The 25,286-nt window shown below is 30.6% G+C and overlaps 1 protein-coding gene across 3 annotated transcripts in view; it reads left to right on the top strand.

Moving 5' to 3' along the window:
- The first annotated feature begins 893 nt into the window (after positions 1 to 893).
- LOC127726412 (uncharacterized) overlaps positions 894 to 25,286 on the top strand; it is a 54,641-nt gene continuing 30,248 nt past the window's right edge. The window contains exons 1-3 of one of the 3 annotated variants that reach the window (XR_007993625.1): positions 1,015 to 1,515; positions 5,007 to 5,056; positions 9,049 to 14,593. The gene's annotated coding sequence lies outside the window, so the exon portion shown is untranslated. The other 2 variants (XM_052233894.1, XR_007993613.1) reach the window with 2 other exon arrangements.

Raw genomic sequence — 25,286 nt, 5'->3', positions numbered from 1 at the left:
ATATATTTTTGGATAAAAGTGTAACCCATATATATTTTGACAAAAAAATATACGTGAAATGACGATTTGTGATCAATTACGTAAATTTAGACATGTTTATGACATCACAAGTGACTTTTGGAACTAAAGTGTCAAAATTACATTAACCTATTAATTTGTGAATAACATTATCATACTTTTAATAGAATTAAATAAGTTTACCATTTTAGCAATTTTAATGGGCTAAATAATGGTTCTTATCACAGCTCTGTCTTTATTTAGATCACTATATAAGTTAAAGTAACCTTTTAGACAATATTATTTTATTTTATTTTTTCAATACGTGTGATTAAAAGCTTTGTATGCGTACGGGTACGTGTTACAAAACATCAGAAAGTACAGAAAGCTAAAAAAAAAAGGAACAATATAACAAACGAAAAATCTGTAATATATAAAATGCACATTAACGTTCATCCATGTTTTAAAAGTTCTTGCATTAGGATCATAATGCCATCTTCTATTGTTTCTTATTTTACTTTTCTCGTTTTATCTTTAAAGGCAATTGTTACATGTACAAAAACAATACTGATCATATTTCAATACCTTAAATCAGATAATTAAATTTTTGCAGTAATTGTCTTGGTTTTTTTGGGTCTAGTTTGTTCTATATGAAATCTGTATTTCAATTCACTCTTAAGCAATTTATACACATCAATTTTCTATTTCTTAAGTTTTACAGTCAATAAGATCTTTTATAAAGTAAATTATATAATAAAAAGGAAGCAACTGATATCAACATTTGAATTCAACAACATGTTTATCTAATTTTAGTTTCAATAATAAGTTGCATCTTATTCCAAAAATCTTTCATGTATATCATTGTTACCGTATTAGTTTTAATTTTTAAGGTTTGATAATGAGCATTACTGAATTTAAATACATTTTTTATATCTCACACATTAAACTATTGTACAAAAAGAAGCAACACAATCATTTTTATTTGGCGACACAGGAAATGAGAAGAAGCAGGTAAACTTTTATATTTCTATGTTTTACATCATTAGAAAAGTTTCACTTTATGTGTCTACCTTCATGTTATTCTATTTTTATATTAATATTTTGTTTTGATAAAATACAAAAACAAATCTTAAAAGGCTGAATTCATCCGTGTATGTTTCTCTTGTGTACTTTGTTGTGACAATGTTGAATTTGTAATATCTATCAACGACGTCAATAAAACTCAATAAATGATAACCAGGCAATTTTGTACGCCAGAGGGACGTTTGAATAAACATGTTAAAGGTCAAACAAAGTATGAAATTGTAGAGCATTGAAGTCTAAATTGGTCGAGACTATTTGGTATTCGCAAAATTATTAATAATTATCTGAGACAAAAAAGTAGTTTGGTTTATTTTACATGGATGGGAGATAGCTGGCAATATCTTGAAAGACTTTTGAATGGAATCTGAAGTATTAACCCTGTATGGAATATATTACCTATTAGAGAGGAATAAGATGGAGATAGACATTTTAAAGGTAAAATGTATTCACTTTAAACAGAGTTATGAATCGAGAAAATAACGCGTGAGGACCAAGAGCTAAAAAAAAAAGGAAGGAATTTGAATAATCAAATAGCAATAGATGTTGGACAAAAATATATTTCGTTGAATTTAAATTTATAAAACGCTTACTATCCTTGTTGAATTGTTATTTCTTATGAGTAGTCATTTTGTTCAATGCAATAGCACTTTCGGGATTTACTTTCATCAGGATTGCACAAACCAAAAACTTTTGAAAGCCAAAGACGTATGAGACCTAAACACGTGAAGAGCTATATGACCTAAAAGAACATAAAATATGCAAATTTATTCAAGGTAATCTTTTCTGACGGAGCTTGAACCTTCGTTTTTTAATCATTTTTCAACTCATCACACAAAACATTAAGAAACGTTTGTTAAAAATCATATCAGTACTAATGCATTGACTAAAGTTTAAACAATATTTGATTCAGATAAATTGATTCGGATTGGTTAACAGGCCAATCCTATGTAAGCCCTTTCTACACAACAAGGTAAAACATATTATTTCTTATAAAGTAAGAACCTTGCAATCTGATTGGTTAATTACGGCGGTCTAAATAACACCCTACCAAAGTTCACCTGGGGATAAAACATTTCAAAATTAAAAAGAAAAAAATATTCAAAATAAAGAAAATAATTTGTAAATGCAAAAATTTCGAAAAAAATATAATAATTTGGCAAAATATAAAAAACTATTCTTTGCTAAAATTTAAAAGAATGAAAAAAAAAATAAAAAAATAACGATTTTTTTTATAAATTCCCCAAAATAAAAAAAAAATAATAAATAATATTTGACAATGTGCACCAACATAAGTGTTGAAAAAAGTGTAATGGGAGTCTCCGTAAGAATTTTTCAATTTTACATCCCGGTATAAAGTTGGAAAAAGAATGCTTCGTAAGAAAAACAAATTCGTTATCTTTGTGTAATCTGGGGTGTACGAAAGTTTACACCGGTATTGAAAATTCTGTACATCCCTGATTGCACCTCCAGTCAACTGTTTAATATTATAATTAGAATAAATCATTTTTCCCAAACAACATTTTAGATATCTATCACTTATGTTTTACTAATCAATCGCACCTGAGAAATAACGACAGTGAGTAATTATCCGTGTTGGTACATAAAAGAATCATAAATAATAGATAATAAGAAAAAGAAATTAGAGTGAACAAAAAAAATGCACTGACTACTGAGTTGATGAAACCCTCGGGTACTAACAGATCACCAACAGGGATATTAAACTACTTGTTCAACCTGATCTATCAAAATATAATCTTATTGAGCAAAGACAAATTATTCATGAGGCTAAACTACATTGTAAAAAGAATAAATATTTCCTATGAAATTATATTTTTCTAATCACATTCACGGCTGTAATTCAGAATGCCGAAACAAAAGATTGTTTCAGAATCAGTAACAGCTGTGAAATATTGCCGTCGGATTGCGGTTTGAATAAATGCAATTCAACTAAAAATTCAAAAGCAAACTTGTTGTTTTAAGATAAATATTATTCCTCAATGATACTAAGCACGAAATGTTCTAATGTTCAATGCATTAACGAATGGAGTCTGGTAGGGCTTTGGTTAGATCTCTATTCTGGTCTGTAACTAACAGGTCGTATACTTTTCTAAATCGTTAATTTTAGCTGATTGTCTATTTGCATGTCGGCACGGGTAAAGAATGCACAATAGAAGATGCTTGCCTTCTCAATTCAGTGGATTTCCATCAGTTAAGAGATTCAATAGAAATAATAAGATATGGTATATTGCAAAAAACAACTCTCCACCAGAGACCAATTGAAATAGAAATCAACAACTATAGGTCACCATACGGCCTTCAACAATGAGTAAAACCCGTACCGCTTAGTAAGCTATAAATGGTCTCGAAATGACTTGGGGCAGACTTGGGGCAGACACAAACATAATGTGGCGGGGTTAACATGTTTGAGGGCTCACAATCCTCTACTAACTTTGGACATTGGTGTAACAGCACAACATAAGAGCAAGCTTTAAAAATCAGATGAAAAGTGCTTTACTCATCAGATCGATACAAAGCAAAAACATCTTACAAAAACACAAAAGACACAAAGTACAGATCTGAGAGCACTCGCAGTTACTGATAGCTAGGTCAAAGCCAACTACAACGAACATCATGTGTATATAACTAAAATATCAATCCGTACACACCCAACATTCAATGGATTTAGCTTAAAGACGTCATGAACAGTAAGAGAAAAACATGACCTTGTGCAAAGCCAAAAAATAGGTATCGACAGCATGTAGATCCGTGAATGTACATATCTGTATCGATGTGTTTGAGCTTTTAATTTTGACATTTGATAAAGGACTTTCCGTTTTGAATTTTCCTTGGAGTTCGGTTTTTTTGTTATTGGTTTGGTTTTCATTTACTGATAACAATATCAATATTTATACTGATAAACCATTTTCAAAGATCTAATTACAGTGATGACTTTGTAACCTTTTAGAATAAGTTTATTTAAAGGATCGATTAGCGTACCCGGATCGTATCAAAATTTACGGTCTCTTTAAACAACATCACATAAGCTTTCTACGGTTGCAGCCAAACTTCTTAACCAATTGTTGTATCTATGGAAGAATTTATTAAAGGTTTTTAGTAATGTGTGGTAACGAAATCCTTGGCTCAATAATTTAATGGTAATACATATATAATTACGTTCACTAAAATCCAAAACGTCCCTACATACACGGGCATAACGACAAGTTGGGATGTATAAACACCGTAAGATGGTGCCAAAAGAACATACTCGTTCACAAAAGTAAAATTAACAATAGGGAACGAAAATAGTCCCTTTTGTCGTAAATATAGTGTAAACTTTGGATTATATAATGCAGTATATATCATTTGTTTATCGGTAAAGTCTCAACAAAAACAGAAAATTAATATTGGGATCTTGATAATTAGTCTTCTATATTTATAATATTATTTTTTGTCTTGCACATTTCCTATTAACAACTGTCATACAAGTGGCAGGTTTAAACCACCACTTTCTTCGGAAATTGCCTGTACCAAGTAAGGAATATCACTTGTTCCGTTGATTGATAGCGTTTGATATCATTTTTTGTTTGTTTTTGTTTTTATGAACTTCCCCTTTTTGAATATACCTTGGAGTTCAGTATTTTTGTTATACTTTTTCCCACAGCGGTGTCCGTTTGTATAAACATACATCAAAATCATCTTTTACCTATATTTTTAAGAAAACTAAACATATATTCAAGAATACCTCAGTATCTGATCATTCAATCCAAGTACATGATACTTATAGGATCATCTATTTTATTTTTTGTTGTAGTTTTGTCCTATTCTTTTTGCAAATATAATACAAGTAACACAACTGGTCAACAAATAAGACTGAATTTTTCAATCGAAATTGTATTTAAAATATACTTCAGTATTTTCTTTTGCAGACTCTGCTTAAAGTTGCAATTATTTTCGTGACACCAACTCAGTTATTTAGGTAAGGTTGTATAGAAAAGTTTATCCAGTTGGGGAATGTTGGGTAGAAATTTGAATGTAAAGTATCCGGAACATCTACAATTTAATTTATATTTCGTGTTTCAAACTTCAAAAATTACATGATAATTACTTTTAATAATACGTGCACAAACACATATGTTATCCTTTTAACAGCCAAGACTGATTTTGAATATACAAATAAGATTCGTCCGCCTGAACTAATTTTTACTAAATCGAACATTCATAAAGGCTGATGTCATGTTTTAGAATTTGATATAAAAATTGCAGATGATTATTTACTTACAAAAAAATGTGGACAAACGGGACGACTATTTCTTTTCCAATTTTAAATCATTCTTACTTTCGGCTTTCATTTGGTTTGATATGGGCGTAATCCTGATTATGCATGAAACATATACCACTGGACGTGAAATAATCAACCCTCAAATAATTGTTTTGTAAGCAATTGCAGTGAAAACCTGGATTTAAAGTCAAGTATTATCTGTTTACTTAAATCATTATAGATATATAATATTAAATTGTTCAACACGTTAAGTGAATGTTGTCACAAATATAGCAATGCATTCTGGAAATATGATATCACACTCAGAAATAAATGGATTGGTACAAATTATAGTATACAATGTTACTGTTTAATCACTAGTACTGCGTCCCGTATTTGTTTTATAAATCAATTCACTTACTTTTAGTTTGAAGGAATCAATACTAAAACGTTTCTTTTGTTTTCTGCATAGCTACCAGGGGTTTCTGTAATGTTTTAGGTGTAATACCACCAAATCATAGTACGTCAAATCCGGTTGCATACGAAAAAAGGTCGAAAAAAAATATTCCCTTGAATTTGACAGTTGTAGGTAATTGATTCTTCATTTCATTGCAGTAAAACATTTCTGAGTCATAAACATATATCTTGGGTATTTCAAAGCACCATTATTTCTTTATTTATTTGGGGTTTCTATAGAATATTTTGGAAACTTGAGGTTACATGGTTACTAAAGCTTGTACACAGGTTAAAAAAGGGGGAAAATTTGATTGGTTAACTTCCAGTGATGGTTATTTTCTTATATGCAATGAAATGTTATGTGAAATTTTTTCTATAGTACTGGACAGGATAAAACTTTACTCATGCCAAGTATTTCTTTATTTGAAACAAAGATAAATTCTGCACAATTTTTTGAAAAGTGCAAATTTAACAAAGACTAATAGGGGAAAATCAATGGTGGTATTACACCTAATATGGGAAGCTGTACATGCACCTTTGACCTTGTGAGTACTCTCATGTGTTAAAATTTCTTGCTATTTAAGTGAAATATTACAAATAATGAAATATTCTGAGTGGATTGAGTCTCCAAAATACATTTTATGAGAAAATTTCCTTGAAATAGGACTTTACCATGAATATTAGTTGACAGAACAAGCCATACTTAGAGTCTTGGGGAGCTTTTTCTCCTTATTTCTTATATTCTGCTATACTAGAAAATTTTTCCTAAGAAATACTTTAATAAATATATAGTTTTAAGTAAATGAAATTATTTTTAAAGCAGTAACAACAAATTATTCACCAAAAGAGAAGTTTTTTATGTCCCTCTCTGGAACGCGGCGTAAATTTAAGTTTTACGCAAGGACTTATTGAAACCTCCTTGGAGACAGTAAACTTTTATACGGATAGTTCAAGCAGCTTGAATACTTCAATTAATCATTTATAATAACATTTCTATCATAAATGAGTGAAAGTTACCCCAAAATTTTTATTTATTGGCCTAAAAAGTAGAAATTTTGAGGAAATGAGAGGTATAAATGGACCAAAAGAGACTTTATAAGGAAGAATAGGAGGTCCATTCGTAGTATTTATCATCCTAAAGTCATCTTTTGTATCATATTCAACTGTTTGTAGGCAGATGAGATAAATATTTGATCATTTATTGGTCCACACTATATTCTATCATGATGCGGCTTGGTTTGAATTTTTCGAAGAAATTTTGCTCGAATCGCTGTAGATGTCGTCTTACATTATACTAGATTTTTCTCAAACTATTGAACTGATTATGACAAAACTTGACAGGAATACTTGAAATAACCAGTATTACAAAGGAAAAAAGTCACATTCAGTTTATTCAACAAAAAAGTCTTCTTTAGGTGTAATACCACCAAATCATAGTACGTCACATCCGGTTACATACGAAAATAGGTCGAAAAAAAATATTCCCTTGAATTTGACAGTTGTAGGTAATTGATCCTACATTTCATTGCAGTAAAACATTTCTGAGTCATAAACATATATCTTGGGTATTTCAAAGCACCATTATTTCTTTATTTGGGGTTTCTATAGAATATTTTGGAAACTTGAGGTTACATGGTTACTAAAGCTTGTACACAGGTTAAAAAAGGGGGAAAATTTGATTGGTTAACTTCCAGTGATGGTTATTTTCTTATATGCAATGAAATGTTATGTGAAATTTTTTCTATAGTACTGGACAGGATAAAACTTTACTCATGCCAAGTATTTCTTTATTTGAAACAAAGATAAATTCTGCACAATTTTTTGAAAAGTGCAAATTTAACAAAGACTAATAGGGGAAAATCAATGGTGGTATTACACCTTTACGACGCTGCAAGAAGTAAACATCTACGAGGTACAGCAACTGATCTTGGGCGGAAGACGAAATGATTTCTTATCAACATGTTACATAATTTGCTTTCAGTTACTTTCAAAGTAACAACGATCATTCTTTAATTGGGTTAATTGATATTGTTTTGGTTTGTGTTTCAGTTATATAGTATTCCTTCATTTATGAGTTAATAAGTTTTCCTATGCTGATTTATTTTGTATATCATTTTATGGAAGGTTTTTTTAATCCACGGATCTAAGTTAAATAGTAGGAGGTTTGCGATTTCAAAAATCCAGTGAAACAACGCCACACGTTCAATAGCTTGGTCCAAGTCAGTCACGTGGTCAGTAGTTCTCGCATGTCATAGAGTTTATACAGTTGATTTAGAGATGGACATATTGTATACACATCAGTATTTTGTTGAAACCATATGTTGATATCTATTTGTTTTTTGGTAATTGTTGTCGTTGGCTTCCTGTCTCTTTGGGGGTATTCCCTACATCTTCTTTGATTATCTGCCTGCAATCATGGAGTCAAATGTAATTTTTTTTTCATACGATATTGATCTATATTTTTGTAAATGTTTTAAATTACATTCATTAAAATTTTGAGAAATCAAGCAAATATAGTTACATATAAGCACGTCGATACGATTACGATGAGAGCAAGTATAAAACGTTCGTTCTCGAGTTCTATGATGCCAACTGGCTGTGCTGTTTTATGGAGATGTATGTGATATTTTACGAAAACAATAAAGAACCAGGTTGAAAAACCTTGAATCATCGTAGGCCTTATATTAACAAAAGCTAAAAGGAATAAGTCATGGAAGTCAAACCTTGAATTCTACCATTTATACATAACATTTACAAAAGATTGAAATGCTTGCATATATGTTTGTGAAAACAAAAGCGGCACCGGATATTCACTATCATTTTCATAATTAAGCTACCTTATACATCGAAATCTTGTTGGTCATGTTGGTATTGCTATACACAATTTTTTGTTCAAATTTATTGTCATCTGCATTGTTGAGAAATCTTTAAGTAGTTTAAAGACTATTTGATATTCAAATTCCTAACCTTCCAATTTTGACCTTATGAAAGAAAAAATTACAGAAAAAAATGACCATCGCCCGAACCGGACCATCTTAAAACTCAAACGTGGATGACAAGTATGTTGTTGAAATTTTGTCCTTTGACTTTGAGGACAGCTGTTCTGAAACTTTATGTGTAATTGATAAATACGTAACTGTAGCAAATTCCAACAAAAATATATATGAAAGTTGAATTAATTCCAATATCATTGTTTGTTTTTATACAATGACACCGATTTAGGAAATTACGACAGGATTACAACTTTTTTACAGATGGATGGGAATACTGATACATCAGAAATCTCTATGATGATAAGATTTTATGTCGAAACGGAAGCTGCAACTAAATTATTGTAACTGCTATTTAAACAGATGAAAACATGACATTGTCCCTTATCTAATTATATATATCTGCTACATATGTGCAACATAGAACAATTCGGCTACATTCTGGAAATATGTTAATAATCTATTTCTAAAAATTGTTGTTAGTAGTAAATTATAGATATTGACTGTATTCAATGACCAGAATTTCCAGGATTTAACAATCAAAACTGTATTAAAGTAAATGAAGAATGTTTTAACGTAGTAAAATTATAAAGACATGTCATTTTTGTTTAACAATACACATCAACTCGCAAGCAATGATCGCACTTCCAATAGTTAATTTTGACAAGATTAATTGACGTCGCATGAATTTCTTGACGCTAGATTTGAAACCGATGCATGAATTTTTTTACATGTGTTTTTTCTTCGTGTAACATTTCTTTGAATCAATACCTGCACTGAAATCAGTAAAACAAAGTTGTGTTTCTGAACTACCGGGACCGAGCAAAGAAAAACAGAATCAGGCCATTAGAAGGTTGAAGGCAGGAATAAGTCAACGTGATGATACTCAACATTTCAGGTCAGATATGCCCCTTTTAGTTCTTACAACAACGGTATTGGCAAACAAGAGTTGTAAATGAACATCCATACCCAGGTCAACTTGTAGAAACAACGCCGCGTCAACAAAATTGCATCACACAGCGCAATTTTTCGAGAGAGTTTTATGACTGTTACGTCGACTGCTAACCAAGTCGCCCGGTGTCAAGGAAAACATAGTAATGAAATGGTTTCCCATTTACTGAACTTCCACAGAATCCACTGCAGAAAATCATTTCAATCAATTGATCATAATTTTTAAAATCAGTACAATAGGGTAGACAGAAGCAAATTCAGTCTGAACAATAAATCATAAAGTAATGTTTATTCTTTGAGTACGTTTTCAGACTTATCCGCTGCAGTAATTTTAGTATTGTTCAGACAGTTCGCTTGCAGTCAATTCAGTACTGTTCAGTAGCTTCTAAGGTAATTCAGACTTAGTTTGATGTATACAGGTAGATAACAAACTACTGAACAGTCTGCACAAGGATCTTAATTTTAAAATGTGTTCACACTAATAAATATTTTTTTCTGAAGATTTTATGCAACCTGTTTGGCGCCACATTTTATGAAAACGTTTTTGAAGTACAGGTAAATAGCTCTGAAAAATTAACAATAGTACTTCGTTACCATGAGGCAACACTTATTAGATAGGTGTTCGTTTTCCTGATATTACAACAAATAATGCAGATTGCAAGTTTCTACATATCCATTGACCGGGAAATTGTTTTCAAATTACATGACGTCATTAGCTTATCTTGAATTTCATAAACCTATCGGTTGAATTTTTGGTTATACAAGGTCTGTTCCGTTTCAAACCAATACAGGAGGTCATTTTAATGATTTATCTTGTGTACTTGACACATACAAGAAAATAATAATAATAAACAACAAAACTAACAAACAAACAAACACAAAAATAAATAAATAATTAAAATAAATAAATAGATAAATAAATAAATAAATAAATTAATTAATAAGTAAACATACATGAATAAATTAATATAATACATTTTTCATAGATTAAACTGATGAATAAGCAATTTAATTGTTATGATCTTAATAAAGAAAAACACTCCGTATGAATATAAGTTTACAAACAGAAAACGTAAAAGTGATATATTTATCTAACAATTGACACGATACCTGAATTTTAACGCAAGGATGTTTTGATTAAATAATCTTAACAATACTGGACAGCACACTTTGTATACTGAAAAGTTTTTAGAGTAAAACAGCGGCACCAAAGCATTCGAGATCAGATATATCAAATTATTATTATATTTTCGGCACACTGTAAACACGTAACTGTATAATTACAATTATGGCCTTTGGAAATATAAGTCATATAAAATGACTATGGTCAGGGAAAATTTATTCTGTCCTTTATGTCAAGAATCTTTGTTTGTCTAAGTTATGTTCGACATTAAAATGTCGTTGAACAATCTGCCATTTGAAGTCTGTAAAAGCAATCTATGTTTTAACTTTGATTATTCTCAAATACTAAGCATGTTGTCGAACAATTTTTTGGACATCTTTATTCATTTAGTGCTTGATCTTATAGTTCAATCAATTGGATTTAAAACTGATCTAAAACTAAACTTGCATGTGTCTTGTCGATACAATTTCGGGTAAAGATTTGTTACCGGATTTTTCACGATCCGATTGCAACGATTTGCCGTTATAACTTATTTTACAGCCATATGTCTCGTTGAATCGAATATGCATCTAACTTTGAATAATCAATGATGATAATGATCACAAAAAAGATTAGGAAAAATATGTTACTATATTTAAGTCCATTTTATCAAGATTTATGTGTGACCGATATCAAATACCATGTTGCAATGTTACCATGTTACCATATTAACACCCGAAGACATACACATACAATAGATTTGGTAAAACAGTTCAAAGTGTTTGAATACTGAAATGTATCTTGATCTATTTATTATTATAATCATACCCATTCATGGCCATTAACATTGTTGATGTCACTGACGTGTACAAAGTATATACACATTCACGGGGTTTAAGGTTAGGTGGAACACATTTTGTTTTTAAACGAATAAAATGATAGTTGTGGTATTTTATTAACCTTAAATAACTTTGGTATTAAAAGCTATAGTTAAATACCGAAACTGGTACATACGGCCACTAGATATAATTTTGATTCTTTACACAACTTCTCCTTGAGGAAAAAAATTAAGTGTGAAACACCGAAATTTTAATTAGATTAGAATTCAATCGTTACTTTTATTAGTAGGATTTTACTTTCATATATTAAGAAGTGATAATTAGAAAGTACAAAAAAATACAACCGTAACTAAAGGTATATCAATAGCAATTTTCTGCAAAATAACCTTACACATCATTAAGAAAATTTGTTATTGACTATATACAAGCATGTTTTCTTGTGGGTATTCGATATCGGCCACATAATATATTCATTCCGCCATGAAAACAGTCTGGGCGAATGAAAACACCTATTATGATGACAGAACTGATACAACTCCACAAATACCACTCACGCAGCCACCAAGCAAGGTATTAATGGAGTCCCTTGTTATAAACGAATAAGAGCAGAATGGTCTGTCAAAATAAAATAACAACATCATCACAAGAATATCAATCTGTTATTTTTTACTCGTCATATCATAAACTATGTGATTAAGTAAATTAATGAGAGTTTAACGTTATCGATACCTATATCATTTTTATTCGTTATAGACATGTGCCCCAAAATACATACTTATTATAAAAATAATATGCTCTCTCTTTTTTTTTTAAGTCAGCATATGATATGGATGTAGGTATATGTATCTTGCAAGACAATTTACCGAATATGTCTAGTTAGAGACTATTTATATTGTTACAGGCCTTTTCTTACAGTAATCGTTTAAACAATTTGTTTAAGTTGTTCAGATATTTAAGGCTAATCTAGGTATGCAAAAACATCAAGATATATGACAAACCTTAACACTAGTTGTGCATGCAAACAGTTTATTGCTACATTTTATGAAGTGTAGTTCTTTAAATGGCTATTCCATAATTCATATTTTGTTACTACATCTCTTACTAAATGAACTGTTACGACAATGTTAAAAAAAATATACCACTATATTCATGGCCAATGATATAGTTAATCACACTCGAATCTGCATATAATCTTTAATTAGATCAATAGTTAGAAAATATATAATATCGACATTCTTGTATGGGAGTCTTTTACACATTTGAAAACATTTTGTTTTTGATTTAGGATTTTGATTAAAAAAGAAATCTCGTCTGTAGGCTACATCGGTCCAATATATTTTACTTACATCCAAAATTGTTTTAATACTTTTCGTGTTAATTATTATTGTAAATAATTATTATCTAAAAACTACCCTTTTAAATTAATGTGATACAATTATATAAAGTTATATAACGTAACATAAACCAAATCGTACTGAAGAATTTAAGAATGCTTCAAATAAAATTTAAAAAACCACAATAGTGTTTGTCTGTTCCTAGTAACAACAGAAACGGTACCAATTGAATTGCACCCGATGACGTTTCGACAGTTAATGTTTCTTCAGTAAGACTCGAGGCCAACGTATTTGAAAGTACCTACTAAAAACGTTGAAAAGTTGCTAAAACATTAACAAAAAATTTAAGACATACCCAGACCTGGACGAGGAATCAGACTGATTGATGAGGAAGATAAATCCTTAATTTAAATTGATTCACAAATTTTACGACAGCAAATTTAAACAGAACAATATCCGTAATTTTGTGCCTATGCCGAAGAACTGGCTACTGCATTATATTAATGATATCAATTCAGACAAACTGTTAGTACTTGTAGACTTATATTAACTACATTTTATGTAACACAAAATATACTAGGGTGCAAGACTTAATAATTGTCAACTCTATTTCATAATATCTGATTATATATGCTTTTATTAATTTATTATTTTCCCATTGTATAATTAATATAAAAGGAGTAATATTGTTAGCACTCCTTCTGAATAAAATATTTGTGTATAACTATAAACTTTTGGAGAGAATCAAACCCGACATTTAATTCAATCTAATCTAACCTTGAGAAAAAAAGATGAATGTTATATCGGAATGTTAAGGAAAATGAAAGAGAAATGTTAGAATTACTTACGTACTCTTGACCAATAATTTAATTACTTAAACGAAATTTAATAAATGTACGGTTATATTTGACATTATATTAAAAACACTGTCCATTAGTTTTTTTTTATATCGGTAGGTAAAACTTGTACTGTTTATCGATATTTGAAAATACTGATAAATATTGAAACGCTTGATGGTTGTCTTTTTGAATTTGAATAATTGCATATTCATAGCATTCAGGAAAATATAAAACAATCCCTCATGAAGTCAGTGGATATCTGATTTCTTAAACCAAATCAAAACCTTTAATGCAAAAAATAGGTATAAAGATTCTGAATTATTCCAAACATCAATAAGTCAACTGCAGGCAAATATAAATATTTAAACTTTATGTAAAATATTGCATTTTCAAGCACCAACAATACTGATTTAAAATACTGGTACGCATTATTTGAAGAAAAAACTCGGAATCTTGGCCTTATTTATCTATGTAAAATAAAATAGTGCATACAATATTTCGTTTGTATTTTTTATGAATTTTAAAAATCTTATTTGAGGTATTCAATATAGTAAGTATTATACATCAATGTTGTAGGGAAATAGCCTAACGTGTAAACATTGTTGCTGCTAATACTAGTAAGTAGTGTTATAAAACAATTCCTTATCTTAAACTCGTTTAATCAGAATGAGATATATTTCATCACAAAAATTAGTTTTACTGAGATTATGCAGTTTCAGGTTACTATTAAAGAGTTGATTGCTGGATTTGTTTTTGCTTATTCATAAAGATTAACACGAATATATCATAAATATGATGTTTGAGATGCTAAATTTTAATCAATCATTTTTAATATAAATCAAAATTATTCATACTAAAGACTTTTTTTCTATCCTTTTTGATTGAAACGCATAGTTGTTTGAATGACATTAAATAGTTATTTATCAATTTTCATCTAATTCAATTTTATTGTATTTCATTTTTCTATTTTTGTTCTTTTTCTACTTTCATCTTGTTCGTGTTTATTTTTTCTCCATGAATGTAAATCCGTTGTTTGATTGTAGAAGTTGTATCATTCCATACGTCTATTTCTGAAAAAAAATAATCTTTTAGACAAATACAAGTATTTAATATAACCTTTATGCACTGTGATATAATTTAGTATTCAGAAAAGACGCATCGATCGCTACAGCTAAACGGCCACTCGGTCAGAAGTGTATCGCATCCTCTATGTAAAATAGTCATGTTTTGCATATACAAATGACTACAATAACTTATATGAGAAAGGAAAGATATGCAAACACGTGCTATCAATACAAAACATTTTGTCTATTGTGTTATCCTAACGTATCTCGTCTGCTTCCATAGTAAATATTACTCGCTTACATGTTATCTTATAAAATTGAGAATGGAAATGGGGAATGTGTCAAAAAGACAACAACCCGACCATAGAGCATGCACGTGTAACAAACCATACAAAGGTTTCCCCCTTACAAACACTTTCCGCTGATCGTAATGGCTCGTTGAGGAGTGTGTTCTATTTGAAAGGGAAGAATTTAATGTATGTCTGCAATTAACTCAGAAGATGACTTGTCTAGTAAAAATAGATATGTTCATTTAGCCACCAAATTGTTCTGCTTATGAATCATTGCTTTTATTCACATGTTGCTTGAGTATCTCGGAACGTTGTGTGTCATTCACGTTGCTTATTCCTAAGTCAATATGGACGTTCTTCGGTTAGAATTGTAGTTTGTACACTTTGTAGCCCAAAACTCTATTTTCTAATTGTATCTCTTGACGTTGATATGTTCCTATCGTATCAATATACGATCCACGTAACATTAAAGAATATTTCAATAAACCAATTCCTGAAGGTTATCACTTAAGACCGTAGATCTCTCTTTTATCAGTTTTACATATATTTAATCTTTACTATGAACGGCATGACATAGTACTTTGTTTTATCTTAGTGTTTTCAAGAGTAAGGGTTCACATGGTAAATGTCTGAATAATGCAACTTTCAAGTTAACGTTTTTCTTTTTTTCGATACAAGACGTTTAACCAAAGAGGTAATGATCAATTCCAGGAAGGAACAGTTTGATCATTACATAACAATTTCAGCCAAAATAATAAAATAGTTTAATGAGTAAAATGTAACATACATGGGAAGGAGAATTTCTTAGGTTATCAACATAGTCACCAAACTATAGATTATTTAGAGAGATGACATCATCTTTATAGCAGAATGAGAAGTTATAGATTATACTTTCTTCATTTCAATCTTCATGAGAAACGGATGATGTCAGTTTCAGAGAATATTTTGCTTTAATCAGAGTAATGTTTTACAAGTATGATTTATCCATTCTTAAAACAAGATATTTGTATCTACGTTGGCCATTCTTTGTTATTTTCTTTGTCCAGGTAAAGCACTTTGGTATTGCTTTCGATTACTGAGAGCATTGTTTGCCATAAGTTATTATTGCTTTGCTTGACTTTGTAGTTTATTTTGATATTTCCGATTTGTTTTTGCTTTTATTGCATGGTTAACACATGACCTTGCGTAATTTCATACTTTTACATTTTAGAGAGGAACATTGATATACATATCCAAAGTCATTGGTCGTTTAGATCTTTAGTGATATCATACTCTCTCTTTTATTTACAGAATAACATTGATAAAGGTTAAATTAACACATGTGTGTTGACGGAAGCTCATAATCACTGTTTAGATATCACAAGTTTGTTTATACTATGTGCCATTTAATGCAAGACATTTTGACAAAACACTTTTTCTTGTCTACTTTTGAAGATCTGGTAGTGTTCTAGACCTTACATTCTCTTCTCTGTGTTTTTATAGCTGAAATTCAAATATGTTGATATTTTATTGTTTTGTTTCATTGTTTATGTTTCTATGTTGTCATTGTATTGTGTTTGAATGCTTGCTCTGCTTTATATTTGGTTTGTAATTAGATTTCATTTGGGTTTTGTTTGTCCATTGGTTTATTTTTCTTGAGGTTTGTTGTTTTATTTTTATTTCGCTATGCTTACAATATATCCATTGTATGTTGGATGTTAACGGATTGATAATTTAGTCTTAGATGTATGATTTTTTTATTAGTTGTTAGTGGCTTTGAACTAGCTGTCAGTAACTGCGAGTACTCTCAGATCTGTACTTAGTGTCATTTTGTTGTTTGGATGTACAAGTACCCGGCCACGTCTACTTGTATTTGTAATATTTGTATTTTTATCGATCTGATGAGTTAAGCCTCTTTCAACTGATTTTTATAGTTCGTTCTTATGTTGTACTGTTACACCACTGTCCCAGGCTAGGGGGATGGTTGGGATCCCGCTAACATGTTTAACCCCGCCACATTCTGTTTGTATGTATGTGCCTGTCCCAAGTCAGGAGCCTGTTATTCAGTGGTTGTCGTTTGTTTATGTTTTACATATTTGTTTTTCGTTAATTTTTTGTACATAAATTAAGCCGTTAGTTTTCTCGTTTGATTTGTTTTACATTGTCATTTCGGGGCCTTTTATAGCTGACTGTGCGGTATGGGCTTTGCTCATTGTTGAAGGCCGTACGGTGACCTATAGTTGTTAATTTCTGTGTCATTTGGTCTCTTGTGGAGAGTTGTCTCATTGGCAATCATACCACATCTTCTTTTTTATATTTAGTGTGTTTTTGTGAGCGGTTTATTAATCCTTGATCAATAGGCTTTACATTTTACTTAGATTTTATGTATCAACCTAGCTACAGTTTTTATTTTGGACAAAACAATTTTCATTTATTCAAAAAAGATATATGGAATCTGTTAAAGGTTGTTAAGAAAATAATTTTTTAATTTTGTTGAAGTTTGTTTTCAAATTCTGCAGTAGAAAGGTGCTAAGTGAAATATATTGACTACCAGGCTATATATTGTTATTGATAAAGATTTTTGTGACATTTAAAAGGGAAACGAAAGATACCAAAGGGACATTCAAACTCATAAGTCGAAAGCAAACTGAGCCTGTAATTCAGTGGTTGTCGATTATTGCTGTATATCATATTTACATTTATTTTTCGTGTTTTGTTCATAAATCAGTGGTCAGTTTTCTTTTTTGAATTGTTTTACATTTGCCATTTCGGGGTCTTTTATAGCTTACTATGCGGTATGGGTTTTACTTATTGTTGTGTCTATGGCGTTCTGTTTCTTTTCCAAAAATCAGGAAACACCCAAACGATAAGATGAATAAAAACACTGCTTTTATTCATCTGCAGTTTGGGTGTTTCCGTCTTTTTGAAAAAGAAACAGTTATTACCTTTTCTGTATGTCTCAGTGTTTTTTTTACATAAAAAGAACGGGCAAATTTTGAATTTATCATTTCCGCATGTTTCAATGTGTCCGCTTAACGATATGTTCCGTGTGCTTGGGTCTCGTATTTGATGTCTACGAAACACAGCCCGTTCAAACAGAAAATCATTTGAAAAGGGCTTGACTCATCAGATGGCATGTAGCACAATAATCAACTAACAAAAAAGACACTGGCACAAAGAATCGGTCTGAGGATACTCACAGTTATTGAAAGCTAGTTGACAGCCATTCACAACTTATAAATATATCATGTTTTTTCCAGATATAAATACCAATCAGTTCGCTTCTAACCAAAGTTCTTTAGTAATGTCTGGCAACAAAACACTGACTTTAATCTAAAACATCAAAATAGCTAACAAATTGAATAAACACACCCTAAGAAGGAGCCATGAATTTCACTGTCAAAGAGGAAAATTACCAAACGGAATCGAATTTTTTTTGTTATTTTATATAGTTTGCCTGGTAAATTAAGGCAACAGTAGTATACCGCTATTCTAAATTCATAAATCGATTGAGAAAAAAACAAATCGGGGTTACAAACTAAAACTGAGGGAAACACGTCAAATATAAGAGGAGAACAACGGCACAACAGAAACTCAACACTAAAATGCAACACACACAGAAACGAACTATAATGGCCATTGTCCTGACTTGGTACAGGACATTTTAAGAAAAAATGGTGGGTTAAACCTGGTTTTGTGGCTAGCCAAACCTCCCGCTTTTATGGCATATTAAATATAACATTAAAGTGACAAGATTACATGACAGGACTAGACTACAATACAAATAAATGGGAGAACATACAGGACAGAGACACATACAAATAATAGCTATCAAAAGGTACCAGGTTTATAATTTAATACGCCAGACGCGCTGGCAAAACTGAAATATCCAAATCTAGAAAACAACTATTATTGCTGTTTGTAATACATGTTTTGTGTAAGTTTTCCTGCATAAACTCCTCAGTATATTTATAGAACTCTTGACTATTCAAAAATGGCTTACTGGTAGTCCTCGAGAGTATCAACTACTCGGTATTCATTGCTTCTGTACTGGAATGATTTATAACAAACCTTTATTACATTTCTGTTTATACACGTAAACTTTGATAAAAAAAAAATCCTGTTTCAACTCTTTGAGGCAAAGTTGACCTTAATAGATTTGGAAATTCTTTTCGGAACAGTTGGTGAAACAGCTCTGGACGTGTTCAAGAATCTATAACACTTGGTTTTTATTTCTTAGGTTCTGAATGGTTTTGATGAAGTAATATAAAACAATCTCTTCGTACGCACGGAAGTATTAAGTTTAATTTTCATTTAAAGTAAACAAAATATTCAAGGTAATTGTGAGTGTTTTTGATAATATTAACGGTACCAATTTAAGTTCGATCTATTAAGTTGATTTTAGAAGGATTTTATAGAATTAAGGCATATCCTGTGACTCATAACAATGCAGGAACAAAGAGACCGGTTCGGCGTTTTCAATTAAAAAAAATGGCGTGGGCTCTGACGAACACAAACCTTAGTAATTGTATACCAATGTGGCTGGTATTAATTACTATATATCAATCTTGAGTGACACAATGCTATGATATAAAAAAAAAACAAATCAGTATTTTCAATTAAATATAAGCAATGTTTGGAACTCTCATAAAAACCTACAAAATATAGTCATGATTTACAAGTATTCACTTGTTATTGAATTATAGTATGAACGTTCATTTAATTTTAACATCATCAGAACATTTTTAACCTAAAACGTCAGGTTTTCTTATAGGTTAAAGTTATCTTTCACATATTTTTGTTTGTTAATTCAGTGCAGTATAGACATGTAACTAAGTATGTGTTCACTTAATTCAGTATTTTTTTCATTTAACTCTGTATTTTGTTGTCCAGTACAAGTAAATACAATTTATTTGACAGTCGGCAAAAATAAACTGAACGACCTTAATTGACTTCAAGTGAATGGTATGAACAATACTGAATTCACCGCAGTGGGTGAGTCTAAAATTTTACTGAAAAAATTTTTACATGACTTACTTATAAATTGCTCCGTCTTGTAAGATCTGGTCAGTTCAAAATTACCGTTTCAGATAAAAATCGGTTTAATAGTGATTGCTTACATGCATTTTAAACAATCCTCTATGGGTATAGCATTTCATTATCAATATTAACAGTTTAGTATTTTCAATCAGCAGAAACCGCATCACTCTTAATTTAGCCGACATGTGAGGTAATTGGATGCCAATATTGCTATCATTGATATATACAATCCATCCTTTGTATGTGTGGATACTAATTTATCAAACCGATATGTCATTTTTGATATAAAGACCAGCCATGGATAATAATTGATGCTATTTTTAAGTACTATGCATCCTGAAATACCAAGACAACTGAATTAAAAATCCAGTACAGGATTGTTTATAAATGTATTTTAAACACAGCAAATCATCATAAGATAGTTAAACTTTTAATGTCTAATACGGGTTCATAATGGTTGATATGAAATAATGTCACTCTAAATCAAAGCTGACATAAATGGTAAAAGTTGAATTACAACATTGCCCACATCGTTTGCTCGTGATCCATTTCATTTAGTATACAATACATTTTCAATAATGCAACTTTATTTCGAAGAAAACAAAGAAATATTGGCACTTTTGAATAATGCTGTTAAATATTATAGTTAATGTACAGTTGCATAGCCTATATCATTAGATTCCAGGACTACAGTTAAATATTTTCAAACTTAAACATCACAGCCCGTCCGAATCCGACCTAAGTTAAAATTTAACACGAATTATTAAACAAGGTTCGTAAGTTCATTCCTCTTTAAAACAGTGAACTTAATATTTGAATTTCCTCTTTTTATTGGCACATTTAAATATATATTTAGATTTTGATAAAAGTTGTATATGTTCCGAACCATATGAATATTTGGACCATACGCGTATCGTAATGACCATATACGCGTATGGTCCGGGTTATTAATACGATGAACGTTGAAAAATTACTTTTACTGTAAATTACATAAGAATGACCCTTCTAGGTGTCACAAATCAAGAGTATGTAAAATGAATTTTTGAATCATCTATTCATATGTTAATCTATTATTACGTGTACGTTTTAATGAAATATAGTGAATTTACTCCAAGTTAAAATTATAGTAAAAGCATGTGCATAATCGATTTTTCTCTACGAAACATAATACTTCGACTTTGAATTATATAACTTTAATGAATATCTTTATGAACCATTAAACAATAATAAATAGTTTTACTAACAGATACTTGGGACATTGAACATTCTTCTTTTTTAATCATTATTTTAGTATATAAATTTGTTTTAAGTCAATTCGAATTTCTTAAATATTTCAAATTCTTTTGAGTAGTTTAGTGTGGTTTTACTCCTATTAATACGATCTTACAATAACAGTAGATCATATTTGCTGTCCCTCAGTTCTTATTTGGAAAATAAGATTAGAGAGGCAGCAAATAGGAATAAAAACACAACGTTTAAATGAAAATAAGTTGAAATTATAAGAAATATAAAAAACTGCCTGAGGTTTCACTTACGGACGAGAAGGTAGACATGATACCAGCTGGGCTTTAAAATGGCTCTAGCGAAGGCAGGATAACAGATACACCAAAATACAGACTATTTGTCAAAATTATAGATTTATGTCAGTAATTTGGCCGATTTTGGTTTGGAGAAAGTGCTGTGTGTTCCTGCGAAGGAAGTTAGAATTTATTAAAAACATACCTATATGGTCAAAATAGTATGGTTCGGTCCGTTAATAACCAAACGAGTATATACCCATATGGTTCGCTAATACGCGTATGGTGCAAATACACATATAGTCCGGAAAATATACATGATGTAAATATCGAGAAACAAGGAAATATCAAATATGTCATCAATCTATACAAAGCAGTCTTAATAAAAATTTGACTTGAGCTACCAGACCAAAACAAAAATTATATTTAGAACAAGTCTTGAAAAAACAGAAACAATACCAGCAGAAGTTATCGGAGCTGCCAAAATTCAACTTTCTCGGTAATCATATGATAGTCTTAGAATCAATTCTACTTTCGGATTACTTTATTTTCGTCATATGACCATACGAAAAAGTGGAAAACCCTGTCAGATCTTGAAGTTAATTTGCTGTACTGGTGTTAACCACACCACTTTTTGCCATAACATGAAATCAGTTTTCTTGGTATATCGGGTTTGTATTACGTAAATGTCATCTTTGTTGGTATAAGTTCTTTGTAAGAATTCAATAAGAATGCCAATCCTTTTTTTAAATATCTTCGCTCGGTATAGAAAATCGTTGTTGCAGTCTGTCATATTTTTTTGGTCATTCAAATATGTCAGTGCCTTTCATTGCTGAATATAAGGGATGGGTTTTGCACATTATTGAAGGCCGTACGGTGACACACAATTGCCTAAATCCACTTCATTTGGTCTCTGTTAGATAGTTGTCTCATTTGCAATCATAAACATATTCTTATTCTATATTGATTGTCGATAAACAATCAGTCTCAGTAACCATTGATGTATCAATGCTGCTATCACAATCCTGACTGTAAAATTATATATTAGATTCAGTTTAATTTTTCAATCTTTAAAGACTGGGTTGGGGTACATTTTTTTTTTCTTCTTGTTTACATCATTGTTCAGTTCAATGTGTTGTCATATGAAAAAAAAAACTTTTACATAGCACCTTGTACCGGCACATGCTCTGTTATTGGATTAAACACATTTAAAATGTGTGTGAAGGAGGTATTGCAATTCACCTTCTGTTGCACTGTTACTGTCATGTTCGAGAATTCAATATACAAAGCAAAGAACCAAAACTATACACATATAGTCCGGAAAACATGATGTAAATATCGAGAAACAAGGAAATATCAAATATGTCATCAATCTATACAAAGCAGTCTTAATAAAAATTTGACTTGAGCTACCAGACCAAAACAAAAATTATATTTAGAACAAGTCTTGAAAAAACAGGAACAATACCAGCAGAAGTTATCGGAGCTGCCAAAATTCAACTTTATCGGTAAACATATGATAGTCTTAGAATCAATTCTACTTTCGGATTACTTTATTTTTCGTCATATGACCATACGAAAAAGTGGAAAACCCTGTCAGATCTTGAAGTTAATTTGCTGTACTGGTATTAACCACACCACTTTTTGCCATAACATGAAATCAGTTTTCTTGGTATATCGGGTTTGTATTACGTAAATGTCATCTTTGTTGGTATAAGTTCTTTGTAAGAATTCAATAAGAATGCCAATCCTTTTTTTAAATATCCTCGCTCGGTATAGAAAATCAATATGTCTGGTAACATAGCATGCATTTTATTACAACATTATGCATAACGTAGGTGTGCAGTTGGTAAGCATAATATCAGCTGCATTAATCATTGTAATGCAATAGAATTATTTGTTTTAACAATCATAGGTCCTTTTGATAGACTAATTCTTAAAGGATATCAATTTAAGATGGTGAGGTCTTTGAATATTTTTTAAATTGACATTTAAATAAATTTTGTTTTGAAAAAAAACCCAACAAAAGTTAACTAGATATGTATTGCTATACATTTTATGAATAATAATGGTGCTACATCCTGTCGTTATTATGAATGTATATGTTTAGCATCGTCTCAAAATGCTTGAGTTTTTAATAATTGGAGAACATCATTTATCTAAAAGTTGTTATTGGGGATAGCGTTGAACCTTACAGTAACTATGATTAGTCTTAGATCGGTACTTTGTGTCTTTTGTTTTTATATAAGTTATGTGTGTGCCACGTGTCGATCTGAAGACTCAAGCATTTCCAACTGATTTTTACAGTTTGTTTTTATGTTGTGCTGTTCAACCACTGTCCCAGGTTTGGATGAGGGTTAAGATCTCATAAAAATTATTAACCGTGTCACATTCTATATGTGCCTATCACAAGTCAGGAGCATGTATTTTAAGGTTTGGTTAGCCATAAAACCAGTTCAACCCACCACTATTTCTTATAATGTCCTGTACCAAGTCAGGAATATGGCAGTTGTTATCAAATAGTCTGTTTCAATGTATGTTGCGTTTGTTTTTGTTGCAGTTCAGTGTTACTGTTGTTCCGTTGTTTTCCTCTTAAAGTTTATGTGTTTCCCTCGGTTTTAGTTTGTTACCCGGATTTGTTTTCTCTTAATCGATTTATGACTTTGAACAGCGATATACTACTTTTGTCTTTATTTAGTGATTGTCGTTGTTGCAGTCTGTCATATTTTTTTGGTCATTCAAATATGTCAGTGCCTTTCATTGCTGGATATACGGGATGGGTTTTGCACATTATTGAAGGCCGTACGGTGACACACAATTGCCTAAATCCACTTCATTTTGGTCTCTGTTAGATAGTTGTCTCATTTGCAATCATAAACATATTCTTATTCTATATTGATTGTCGATAAACAATCAGTCTCAGTAACCATTGATGTATCAATGCTGCTATCACAATCCTGACTGTAAAATTATATATTAGATTCAGTTTAATTGTTCAATCTTTAAAGACTGGGTTGGGGTACATTTTTTTTTCTTCTTGTTTACATCATTGTTCAGTTCAATGTGTTGTCATATGAAAAAAAAAACTTTTACATAGCACCTTGTACCGGCACATGCTCTGTTATTGGATTAAACACATTTAAAACGTGTGTGAAGGAGGTATTGCAGTTCAACTTCTGTTGCACTGTTACTGTCATGTTCGAGAATTCAATATACAAAGCAAAGAACCAAAACTACGACATCTAAGAAATTAAACTGAACTGAGTAGCAAGTGTACAAATATGATGTTTATAAAATTTCACTCAGGGAATAAATATGCTCATTAAAACAATTGTCAGAACTTTGCTAAGACATGATATGTTCAAAACTAAATTTCACATTATCTCATTACAAGAAACGTTTACTAATTAAAAAACACAATTTTTAATCTTAAATAAATTAATAGTAATACGCAAAATACGTGAACTCATTTTCATGATAATCAAATCTGATTTTCAGAAAAGTATAACAAAAATACCGAAATCCAAGGCAAATTCAAAAACGGGAA

This window comes from Mytilus californianus, unplaced genomic scaffold (assembly GCF_021869535.1).
Source record: "Mytilus californianus isolate M0D057914Y unplaced genomic scaffold, xbMytCali1.0.p SCAF_1, whole genome shotgun sequence".
Lineage (NCBI taxonomy): Eukaryota > Metazoa > Mollusca > Bivalvia > Mytilida > Mytilidae > Mytilus > Mytilus californianus.
Note: the sequence above shows the minus strand (reverse complement) of the source record. Positions and strands in the feature narration are given on the sequence as shown.